The sequence below is a fragment of the Triticum aestivum genome, chromosome 6D, assembly GCF_018294505.1.
Source record: "Triticum aestivum cultivar Chinese Spring chromosome 6D, IWGSC CS RefSeq v2.1, whole genome shotgun sequence".
Classification (NCBI taxonomy): Eukaryota; Viridiplantae; Streptophyta; class Magnoliopsida; order Poales; family Poaceae; genus Triticum; species Triticum aestivum.
The window spans coordinates 42,868,241-42,879,932 of record NC_057811.1 but is presented as its reverse complement, the minus strand read 5'-3'; positions in this window follow the sequence as shown (position 1 = coordinate 42,879,932).

The window sequence follows — 11,692 nt, the reverse complement described above, 5'->3', positions numbered from 1 at the left end:
CGGGAGCACCCGCCGCGTGGACCCCCGTGGCGAGCTTCAGGCGGTGACGGAGCGAAACGCGCGGGAGGCACGGGAGGAGCGGGAGGCGGAGGAGTTGAGGGCGGCTGCCGCCAAGGTGGCACAGGAGGAGGAGGAGGCGGCGAAGGCGCGCGCCGCCGCAGCGGCCAAGGCCCAAGAGGAGGCTGCGGCCACGGCAACAGCGGAGGGGGCCTTGCTCGTCACCTCTCTGCCTGTTGCGGCGCCCGAGGCCCCGGAGCCCCCCGCCGGAGGAAGCCGACCGCGACCAGCCAGGGTTGGAGAGGGAGGACGACGTCGTCGTCCCGGAGAGGGAGGCGGCACCGGCCCCGCCGACTAGGGCGGCTCAAGGCAGCCGGCCTAACGTGCCGCCAGCGCAATCGGCCGGGGCGAGCCGGCCACGAGGACGGACCTGGTGGTCCAGTCGCCATCGCGCCAGCGCGCGAGGAAGGCCGCATCAGACCCGCAGAAAGCCGCGGGCTCCGGCTCGTCGGCCCAGGACGTGGAGGCGGCCAGCGCTAGCTCGGGGTTGATGCCGGGTGGAGGGACGGCCGTGGTGAACGTGGCGGCGCAGGACGTCCGGAACCGGCATCAGTCCCAGGCTGCGGCGCTGAGGAAATACAACGATGAGTTCCTTGCGACGCGAGCGGCCATTCGGGTTAGTCTTCCTATTTTTGCTTTTTTGATCTTGGTTTCTTCCATGGGGGCGCGTCAGCGCACCCACTGGGTGTAGTCCCCGAGTTCCGAGTTGGCTGCTGAGCAGGCGGCTTGGAACTTCTTAGCGGGGTTTGTTTTGCTATCTTGTTCTCATTCGCTCCTCTGCCTGACTTGCAGGACTACCACAACCTCCGCGCGGCTGCCTTCAACTCCCAGGCTCGGGAGCTGACCCAGAAGAATGCTGACCTATCTGAGAGCCGGGGTAAGTGCTTCGTCCTTTATCTCATGTGGGGGCGCGTCAGCGCACCCACTGGGTGTAGTCCCAGAGATTCGGGCCGACTGCTGAGCAGTCGGGTCTGATCTTCCTTGACGACTTCTTCCTTATTGCTTCTTTGTTTTCTGCCATGCCTGCGGCGGCCAACGCCAGACTGAGGGAGCAGCTGGGTCGGACTCAGGCCGCCCTCTGCGCTAAGGAGGCCGAATTTGACGCCTTGGCCCAGGAGCGTGACCGCCTGGCCAGGAGGCTGGCCGACCAGGAGAGGAGCCACAAGGCAGCCCTGAAGGTGGTGCAGGACAGGGAGGCCACCCTCCAAGCCGAATATGAGACGGAGGCGGCAAGCTGGGCCAAAGCGAGGCAATCGCTGATCAACGGCTACGGCCAGATCGAAGACTTGGTTGACGGTAGGCCGCCCTCTTCTTCGTCCTTGCTTGCCCGCTTGCCGTTTGGCTCATTTTCTGACTTGGTGCTTTTATTTTCTTTCTCTTTCTTTCTTGCGCAGAGTACTTCCCTAGCTACTCTACTGCTGCCAACCAAGTCGTCGAGGCCCACCGCAAGGCACAAAGGCAGGCTGGCGCTGAGATCGTGCCGGACACTCGCCGGTCGCTGGAGGAGCAGCTCTTGGCGATTCAAGCCCGCCTCCAGCCGGCTCACCGCATGCTCCGCCGACTTCAGCGCGTTGGGGGGCAGGTGTTGACCGCTCTTTGGCCTGGTGAGGTGATTCCCCGCACCCCCAGTCGGACTGCCGACTGGCTGGAGGTGGCGGTCGGCCGCTTCGAGGCCTGGAAGGGTTCTGCGGCTCGGTCCGGCGCCAGGCGGGCGCTGGAGGTCATTAAGGCCTGGTATCCCGAGCTGAGTCTGGACCAGCTGGCCACCTGGCGGCAGGAGGTCGACATGGAGCTGGAGCCGGCGCGGCCGGCTATCATCCAGCGGGCTTCGGCGATTGCCGACTACACCGACACCAGCGCCTTCGCCCCTGAGGTGGACGACAACGGTGTTGCCCAGCCGGAAGAGTGGTTCGGGCTGAACCCGGCAGATAGCGAGGACTCGGCGGAGGAGATCGACTCCAGCGATGAGGGCGAGGAGGAGGAGGAGGAGGGTGAAGACGCCGCGCCAGATGGTGGAGCGGCCGGTCAGCCTCAGCTTGACCATGCCTCCAGCAACAAGGCACGCGCGGGTGCACCGCCTGCAGCCGGCGATGATCAAGCCGAGACCCGCAAGTCGGCCACTCCTCCAGCTGGCGGCGCCGTCTCCACCAACCAGCCTGGCTCTCCTGCTACGCCCTTTGTCTAGTCTGTTGCCTCTACTTTCCTGTTTTACCACTCTTGGAATAGTATTTTGTTAAGTTTGCACAATTCCACCCACTGGGGGTGTATTAGAACTATATTGACTGCCGGCCTGTTGGGGGTCTTATGTGTAAATATAATTATGCATGCGTTTGGCTTTCCCTTGTTCCTTGCTTTTCATCCTTCAGTTGTTTCCTTTGCCGCCCTCCCTTGGTTGCCGCCTTCCCAGCCGGACAGCTGCTCTGCAATCTGTGGCTGGAGAAGTGCTTGGCCAGTTGGGAGGGCAAGTACTCTAGCTTTGTTGGATTATAGCGAAGTGACTGGGAGGCCGGCCAGCCGGCTGTTTTGATAGCCGGTAGGCGTGGTTGGAGGCCTTCTTTGCGTTATATAAGTTCGTTAGTCCTTAGCCGTTTTTTGTGTGGGCATCCTTTCTGCCTTTGGCTCTTGCCAGTCGGACAGTCGGTTCTTCGAGCTGCGACTTTCGACAAGAGAGGGCTCGGGTGCCGGCACACTACTTGTCTGACTTCAGGTAGAACTTCTAATATAACTTAAGGCGGCCAGTCCCCGGGCCGACTAGTCGAACCCGGTGCCAGATAGGAAATCAAATGTAATAATACATTCATGAGTATGACACTCGTCATTCATAGATAAAGGAGGGCAGTCCCCGAGTGCGCCTCGGGGTGCCCGTTTGTCTCATATTTAATATAAAAACGGTAGCATGATACATACTGCTTTCAACTGTAAAATCTTCTCAGGAGGTTTGCGTTCCATGGTCGTTCCGACTCCTTGCCGGAATCATCCCTCTTGCGTGCTCTTGGCTTCTGTGCGTCGATCAGGTAGTAGGAGTCGTTGCCTAGTGCTTTGCTGACGACGAAAGGACCTTCCCAAGGTGCCGAGAGCTTGTGCTGGCCGGCTGTTCGCTGGATCAGCCGGAGCATAAGGTCGCCCTCTTGGAAGTATCTTGACCTGACGTTTCGGTTGTGGTAACGGCGCAAACCCTGCTGGTAGATGGCTGACCGACTGAGTGCTAACAGCCGGCCTTCTTCCAGCAGGTCGACACTGTCTTCTCGTGCTTCCTTGGCCTCCGCCTCCGTGTACATGGTGACCCGAGGTGAGTCGAACTCGATGTCAGTTGGGATGACAGCCTCGGCACCATACACAAGGAAGAACGGAGTGAAGCCGGTTGACTTGTTTGGGGTAGTACGCAGACTCCAGAGGACAGCTGGCAGCTCATCGAGCCAGCAGCCGGCCGAGCGCTCCAGTGGTACGACTAGTCGGGGCTTGATGCCGGAAAGGATGAGGCCATTTGCTCGCTCGACCTGGCCGTTTGACTGCGGGTGGGCAAGGGACGCTAAGTCCAGTCGCATGCCCTGTGTCGCGCAGAAACGTGCCAGGGCTCCCTTGGCAAAATTTGTGCCGTTGTCGGTGATGATGTTGTGCGGCACACCATACCGAGTAGTGATGTCGGCAATGAATGTCATGGCAGTCGGCCCGTTCAGCTTCTTGATCGGCTTCGCTTCGATCCACTTGGTAAATTTGTCCATGGCGACAAGCAGATGTGTCAAGCCGCCGCGGGCTGTCTTGAATGGGCCCACCATGTCCAGCCCCCAAATGGCAAAGGGCCAGGTGAGGGGGATGGTCTTGAGTGCAGAAGCCGGCAGGTGTTGCTTGGGACTGAAGACTTGGCATCCTTTGCAGCATTTGACTATCTCTTTGGCATCTTCCAAAGCAGTCGGCCAGAAGAAACCATGGCGGAAAGCTTTGGCCACAAGTGATCTTGAGGCTGCGTGGTGGCCACATTCGCCTTGGTGGATATCCTTGAGGATTGCTACACCCTTCTCTGGCTCGACGCAGCGTTGGAAGACTCCAGTGACGCTGCGCTTGACAAGTTCTCTGTTTATTATAGCATATGCTCCGGCTCGGCGTTGCACTAGTCTTGCCGAGATCTCATCAATCGGCAGCTCTCTGTTGACTAGGAAGTTGAGGATGGGCTGGGCCCATGATGGATCTGTGACTTCTTCTACTGTTAGTACGGCCACTGTGAATCGAGTGGGTGGGTTGGGTGGTGGAGAGTTGGAGTCGGCCACCGCTTCTTGTGTCGCTGCAGTCTCCGTGCCGACTGCTGCAGTCCCCGGGCGGGGTTCTGAAGTCCCCGAGCCGGGTGCGACTACGGCAGTCCCCGGGCCGCTTGTCGAAGTCCCCGAGCTGCCTGCTGGGTTCCTCCAGTCGGGTCCGGCTGCATCGGGGGCGGGCGGTATGAAGATAGAGTCCGACTCTGGAGACGGCTTGATAGACGGTTTGAGGAGGCGCTGGAGAGAGACACCGGTTGGTATAGACTGTCGGGTGGAGCCGATTCGTGCCAGGGCATCTGCTTGGTCGTTGTCGGCCCGTGGTACGTGAAGGAACTCGCACCCTTCGAAGTACCCACTAATCTGCTGGACAAGGAATCGATAGCTCGCCATGTTTGCATCCTTGGCGTCCCAGTCGCCAGATGACTACTGGACCACCAAGTCGGAGTCGCCATAACACAGGATCCGGTGTATGCCGAGCTCTTTGGCTAGCCGGAGCCCGTGTATGAGCACCTCGTATTCAGCCACGTTGTTGGAGGCGGCAAAGTGGATTTGCAGCGTGTATTTGAGCTTGTCGCGTTTGGGAGAGGTGACGACGATGCCGGCTCCCAAGCCGGTGCGCATCTTGGATCCGTCGAAGTGCATCCGCCAATGAGTAGAGTCGGGAACCGGCGGTAGGTACTGGGTCTCGGCCCAGTCGACGAGGAAGTCGGCCAATGCTTGGGACTTGATGGCGGTGCGGGGCTGGTAGAAGATTGTGTAACGTGCCAGCGCAATGGCCCATTTAGCCACCCGGCCAGATGCATCCCAGCTGCCTATGATCTTGGCAAGCGGGGCGGTGCATACGACCGTGATGGGATGCTCTTGAAAGTAGGGCTTCAGCTTCTTGGCGGCGAAGTACACTCCATAGCACATCTTCTGGTAGTGTGGGTAGTTTTGCTTTGAGCTGGACAGTACTTCGCTTAGATAATACACCGGCCTCTGGACTAGCTGGGCTCGGTCTTCTTCTGGGCGCTGAACTACGATGACTGTACTGACCACTCGGCTAGTTGCGGCAATGTAGGTGGAGTGTTCAGCATCTTCTTCAACTCATGGAAGGCTTGGTCTGCTTGGTCATTCCACTCGAAATGAGTGGATTTCTTCATGAGTCGGTACAGGGGGAGAGCCTTCTCTCCTAGCCGGCCGATAAAGCGGTTTAGGGAGGCCAGACACCTAGTGAACTTCTGCACGTCTCGCAACTTGGTGGGAATCTCCATTCTTTCAATCGCTTTGATCTTCGCCGGGTTGCACTCAATGCCGCGTTCGGAGACCAGAAAGCCTAGAAGCTGGCCGGCTGGTACTCAGAACATGCATTTCTCGGGGTTAAGCTTGATCTGGAATCGGCGCAAGTTGGCAAATGTTTCTTTGAGGTCTTCCAGCAGGGTGCCGCGCTTCTCTGTCTTCACCATGATATCATGTACGTAGACGTGGGCATTTCTGCCGAGTTGCTTGAGGAGGCATTTCTGCATGCAACGCTGAGAAGTGGCACCGGCATTCCTCAAGCCGAATGTCATAGTCAGGTAACAGAAAGCTCCGAATGGTGTGATGAAGGCGGTCTTCAGGCGGTCTGCTGGGTCTAACTTAATCTGGTGGTATCCTGAGTAGGCATCCAAGAAACTCAACAACTCGCATCCGGCTGTGGAGTCTATCACTTGATCAATCCGTGGTAGAGCAAACGGATCTTTGGGGCAGGCCTTGTTGAGGCTAGTGTAGTCTATACACATATGCCATTTGTTGTTCTTCTTCAACACCAAGACTGGGTTGGCAAGCCACTCTGGGAAAAACACTTCCATAATAAAGCCGGCGGCAAGGAGCCCGGCTATCTCTTCTCCAACGATTCTTCTTTTCTCTTCTGACAGTCAGCGGAGAGGCTGCTTGACCGGCTTCGCGTCCGCTCGGACGTGTAACTTGTGCTCGGCGAAATCCTTCGGAACACAAGGCATGTCCTTTGGGGACCATGCAAAGATGTCTCGATTCTCATGGAGGAAGTCGACGAGCTCGCCTTCCTATTTGCTGTCCAGGTTTGCACCAATGACTGCAAACCTCTCCGGGTTCTCTGGGTCCAGAGGTATCTTCTTCGTCTCCTTGGCCGGCTAGAAGGAGCCCTGCGCATCATATTCCTTGGGGTTGGGGGACAAGGCCGGATGCTTGTCGGCCATGGCCACAACTCGCTCCAGCATCTTCTTCTTTTCTGCCACTACGAGGGACTCGGCCAGCCGACTGCTGGCTGCAGCGCACTCAATTGACTTCTTGTAGTCGCCGGCTACAGTGATGATCCCCTTCGAGCTCGGCATCTTCATCTTCAGGTAGGCGTAGTGGGGCACAGCCATGAACTTGGCCAGAGCAGGTCGACCAAGCAAGGCATGGTAAGGGCTTTCCAGATCCACTACCTAGAACCAGATTGCTTCTCGGCGAAAGTGATCCTTGTCTCCGAAGAGAACATCCATCTTGATCTTGCCGATCGGGGAACAGGACAGGCCAGGTACTATGCCATGGAACACGGTCCGGCTTGGCATGAGATGCTTCGCCTTGAGGTTCAACTTCTCCATGGTATCGCGGTACAGTATGTTGATACTGCTTCCGCCATCAATCAGAACATGGGGGAATCGGGCAGCCCGCCTCTCCGTTGCGAGGATGACATCCAGCACCAATGCGTAGGAGCCAGGCGACGGCATCACCTCTGGGTGGTCGGCCTGGCTCTAGTTGATAGGCCTTTCGGACCAATGCATGAACTCGGGGTTGCTGCAGGCGACTGCGTTGACCTCTTGGTGCTGTCAGCGCCGGCTGCGCTTGTCTTCGACCTAGCTTGTGAAGACGACATAGGCGGCGTGTTCATCAGGGAACTCATCTTGGATGGCTCCGACTGCTGGTCGAGCAGCCGGCTGCTGGGGGGCTGGAGGCGGCGGGCCGGGAGGCGGAGGCGGCACCAGCCCCTCGCCCTTGGAGATTCGGATGAGCCAGTGGCACTTTCGGGTCGTGTGGTTGGACGGCTTCGTGCCGCTGTGGAACTTGCAGGGAGCATCGAGAGTCTGCTCGTAGGAGAAGGCTGGCTGCCAAGCCGGCCTGCCGCCCTTCTTCTTGGGAGCGGGCCGCTCTTCGGGCTGCTCATCTTTGACCGTGGCCACCTGCCGGCTGGTGGAAGGCGGCATAGGGGCCTTGCGGTTGTGGTCGTTCTGGTAGGGGCGCCGATTGGGGTCGCTAGCCGGCGTCTTAGGAGCCGGAGCGAGCACCTTTCCAGAGGCGTCGACTCGGAGCTCGGTCTTCATCGAGGAGTCGGCCGTGGCGTACTTGTCTGCAATGACCAGCAGCTCGTCGAGGGTAGCCGGCTCGTCGCAGAGGAGTCGGTGCTTGAGGAGGGTGCCCTCTCGGCACCCGGCGGTGAAGTATTCGATGGCTTGAACCTCGTGCGCCCCCTTGCTGGAGTTGCGGAGCTCGGCCCACCGCGTGAGGTAGTCGCGGGTCGACTCGCTGGGCCCTTCGACGCATAAGGAGAGCTGGCGGGGCTTGGGAGGCCGCTTGTACGTGCTGGTGAAGTTGCGGACGAAGACTTCCGTGAAGTCCAGCCAGCTTTTGACGCTGAAGGGCTTGAGGCTGTTGAGCCAGGTGCGCCTTGCAGCATGAGAGGGACGTACTTCATGGCTACGCGCCTGTTGCCGTTCGCTATGCTGACAGCGGTAGAGTAGTCGATGAGCCAATCTTCCGGCTTCACAGAGCCGTTGTACTTGGACGTGTCCCTGGGGAGCGAGAACCCTTTGGGGAAGGGCTCGTCGCGGATGCGGGGGCCAAAGCATGGCGGGCCGACATCGTCTTCTTCTTCTAGCGCCAGGGATCGAGCTAGGCGGTCGATCCGGTGGCGGGCGTCGTTCTCGCCGACTCCTTCGCGGTGGCCTAGTCGGCCGCCGAGAGTCGGATGTGTGACAGGCGGCGGGGTGGGATGTCTGTCCCCACGAGGCGGGGGAGGAGGCGGATTGCCTTGGCGCTCCACCGCCCGAGGCGGCCTTCCGCGTCGCGCTCGATGGTGATTCGAGTCCGGCTGGCCAGCAGCCGGCTCCTTGTCTTTCCTTGCGCGGGCGCCGCTCGCGGTCGGCAACCGGGATGTCGCGGCGTGCTCTCGGCGTGGGGGAGGACTCTCAGCGCGGGCGCCGGCTTCATGCCGTTCTGCGGCCGTGTCGATCAGCTACTGGATGCGCCTTGTCATGTAGGGGAGCTCATCGGCTCCCAGCCCATTCAGCTCTTCTACGGCCGCCTGAGCGGCTTGCAGATTCTCGAGTGGTGTGGCGTAGACGGGGCGGTCTGCCCCTAGCATGCTGGCGATGGCCGCGCCGCGCTTCTTGACGAGACCGGCTCGGCTCGGCCCGCCATGCGGCGGCGTACCAAAGGCGGCGCGGTCGACTTCGCGCTGGTGAGCCTCAGTGAGGCGTCTCATGGAGGCTATCTTCTGGCCCTCCGCGATGAGGGCGAGGCGGCGTGCCTCCAGGGTCTCGGCGTCGGCGTCAGCCGGGATGGGGACGGATAAGTTGTGCATCGCCGCTTGTAGGGCGTCGTGGGCGTTCTCGCCCGAGTCAGCGACGTGGCTGATGACCAGCACCTCAGTGACAGCGCTGCTGCCGCTGTCAGGTCAAGGGAGAGGGTCGTCGAAGACTACCACATCGGAGGGGTAGGCATCGAGCGATACCGTGTCGGAGTCGACAAGCATCGGATCGGTGGAGCCGACCGACTCCAAGTCCACAGCAAGCTCGCTGGAGACATGAAGCTGGTCGAGGAGGCTGACGAGGCGGCTCTCGGGGAAGTCTGTGCCCGCGTCGGACGCGGGCTCGTCGGAGATGCGAGTCTCGCCAGGAAGATCGGCGAGGCAGCGTGCTGCGCAGGCGTCGTCGACGCCTAGCAGCGCATCGGGGCAAGCGCCATCGGGCGCAGTAGGCTGGCCGCGCTCGCGCGGGAGGAAAAGGGTTCCTGTCCAGAACAGGTCTCCGGACGACGGTGCACCTGGCCCCACGGTGGGCGCCAAATGTCGGGTGGTAGGTGCGACATATGCCAACGGATGGCTTATCATAGTGGGAGCCAGTAAAACGTCGCCGGTGCCTGGAAACGGGATGAGGCGAAGACATGCACGCCGGCGAATCTTACCCAGATTCGGGGCTCTCCGTGGAGATAACACCCCTAGTCCTGCTCGGCGGGGTCTCCGCATGATCACTAGACCAATACAAGTAGCTACAAGCGCTCCTTGAGCTGTTTGGCTAGAGGAAGAAGAAGGGCAAGGCTAGCTCTCCTTTTCCCTCTATGCACGCCGGCTTCTCCGCCGGTCATTGGGGCCCGCCGACTGGTGGGTCCCGCCGGCTGCCGGCCTCTTGGCCGACAGGCCGGCCCCACCGCTTGGGGGCTTTGTCGGCGGCTGGTTACTATTGCCTCGCCTCTGATGACGAGAGCTTTGTTGAGGTAAGCATGGCTACAGTGCCGCCGCCTTGCGGGCTCTCACTATAGCCTTACCTCGTCTTGTCTCCTTAATGAGGCACATGTTTCGAGGGAGGGAGGTAGCCGGCTGTTAGGAGCCGGCCACACCCCTGCCCGACTAGAGGAGGCCAGGCCGCCTTCGGATGTCTCTCTGGAAAAAGGGGCCCGCCGCCTACGGGCCGTACTGGCGCCTGTCGTGGGTGACATCGAGGTCAACACGGCTACAGTACCACGCCGGACGGGGGATGGCTGGCCCGTACGGCGCCCTATAGCCATGCCTGTTCCGGGATTCAGGGGCAGTGGGCTGTACTGCGGCCACGCCCCATCCTATCGCCGTTATGTGGGTACAGTCTTTAGTGAGTGCACTCTTGGCCGGCTTTCTTCATGGCCGGCTTCTGGGAGTCGGCTTTCCTCATGGCCGGCTTCTGGAAGTCGGCCCTGGGGATAGCCGGCCGGGGGAAGGCGGCCATATGCTTTGTATGCTTGAAGGCTTGAATGGCCCGATAATTTTTCAAAGAGCCAGGGGGAGTAGGTTAGGCTACCCGTGGCCATTTACTCCGACAGGTGGAGAGCGAACCCTAGCCCTAGGAGGAAGTTGGAGATAAACATGAACCTCTCACTAGATCTTGGAGTAGGAATAACTTGCCCTTGGGCAGGAAGCCTGTGGGGGATCTCCGCGGTCAGGTATCTTGCTGTCCGAAGCTTCGCAATATCCTCTTCTGTGATAGAAGAAGCCACCCACCGGCCTTGAGGGCTGGGTCCGGACATGACTGGAAAGCTTGAAGCAACTAAATTGAACCTTGGGTGATGGAACTCAAGGTTGGAGAGGTTGAGAAAAGGTTTGACGCAGAGGGGAGGGACGGGTCTTAGCCCCTTTATAAAGGCGATGAATATCGAACGCCTCCTCCTAGGCCTTAAAACTTGCCTACTCCTAAGGAATCATGCCAACTGAACGGTTGGGTTACCCACGCTCGTATTGATGAGAATCCCGCAATAAGGGGACACGATCTCTGCTTCGACAAGACATGCCAATAAAACCGCGTCTTGAAACGTGGGGCGTCAGGCCAAAAACGGTTTGAAATAATGACCGGGCGATGACGTGGGGTCACATTACCAAAAGTTGTCAGCGGATTGTACTCGTGGAATATTATGCTCTCTGCGGTTGTGCGTGGAATTTGTTTTGCAGAACCAGACATGTCCATTGCATTCGAAGACTGTTTTGGTGTATTTGAAGAAGGAACCCGTCTTGCAATGCCGGAGACAATCTGCGCGCCGGACACCTCGTCATTGAAGCCTGGTTCAGGGGCAACTGAGGGAGTCCTGGACTAAGGGGTCCACGGGCGTCCTATCTGTTAGAAGTAGGTCGGACTGATGGGCTGTGAAGATACGAAGATCGAAGAATTTCGCCCGTGTCCGGATGGGACTCTCCTTGGCGTGGAAGGCAAGCTTGGTGACCAAATATGACGATTCCTTTCTCTGTAACCGACCTTATGTAACCCTAGATCCGTCCGGTGTCTATATAAACTGGAGGGCTTAGTCCGTGGAGGACAATAATCATAATCATAGTCATACAGGCTAGACTTCTAGGGTTTTAGCCATTACGATCTCGTGGTAGATCAACTCTTGTAACATTTATATTCATCAAGATCAATCTAGCAGGAAGTAGGGTATTACCTCCATAGAGAGGGCCCGAACCCGGGTAAACATTGTGTCCACTGTCTCCTGTTACCATCAACCTTAGATGCATAGTTCGGGACCCCCTACCCGAGATCCACCGGTTTTGACACCGACAGCATGTCATACTTTGATTCGGCGGTATTGTTGGATGAAGCGGCCCAGACCGACATTACATGACCGCGTTCATGAGACTGGTTCTACTGCCGTGCTTTGCACACAGG